Source organism: Labrus mixtus, chromosome 16, assembly GCF_963584025.1.
Source record: "Labrus mixtus chromosome 16, fLabMix1.1, whole genome shotgun sequence".
NCBI classification, from domain to species: Eukaryota; Metazoa; Chordata; class Actinopteri; order Labriformes; family Labridae; genus Labrus; species Labrus mixtus.
Genome location: NC_083627.1, coordinates 14,903,800 through 14,904,526, shown reverse-complemented (window position 1 = coordinate 14,904,526; position 727 = coordinate 14,903,800).

The following is a 727-nucleotide window of genomic DNA, read 5'->3' as shown; positions in this document are numbered from 1 at the left end:
GATGATATACACTTGTTAAGAGGCACCAAAATTCAAGATATTCAAAAGAAATCACAGAGTTTAACACATGATGCTTAACCCATTAAAGGAAAGGCCAGTGATTTCTCACTTACAAGTCTTTTTAGAAGGTGTCTGCATATAAAAAGTTATGGGCCGCTATGGCTCCAGTGGGAGTCTCCTGATGTGTTATAGTTTTGGGCTGAAGGTATGAGAGAAGCGAGCTTACAAGACAGGCGTATACCTATTATATACTGTAGTCCTTTAGTAGTCCAGAGGGAACTGCAATTAGTCTGGTCAATAGCGTCAAGGGATGTCACTTGAGTCAGACTTTTAGTGGGGGCTGAAGACAACAATTTTGTAGGCTAATAAAACAATCTCGGGAGTTGAGTTTGCGATGGTCCAGCAGCTCGAGACTCAAAAGCTGCTATTAGCTCAGTCTCTTACAGAACTGTATGCCTTTGAGTGGCAAGTTGTGACAGGGAAAACAATGCACAAAAAGACTTCCACTGGTTCGGCAGAACAATTTCGATTCTTTTAGAAAAACTGTCACATCACTCTCAAATCCTCAAGAGTCCATCAATCACTAAATCTGTGCTGAACCATTTAGACATAATCACGGGGAACATGGCAAATTGTTCTATTCTCTCTAACCTAGCCAAAGGGCGTGTTTATGCTCCCATCAAAAGACAGAACATCTGAGGCCCGGGACCAGTCACGTTGCAGCACA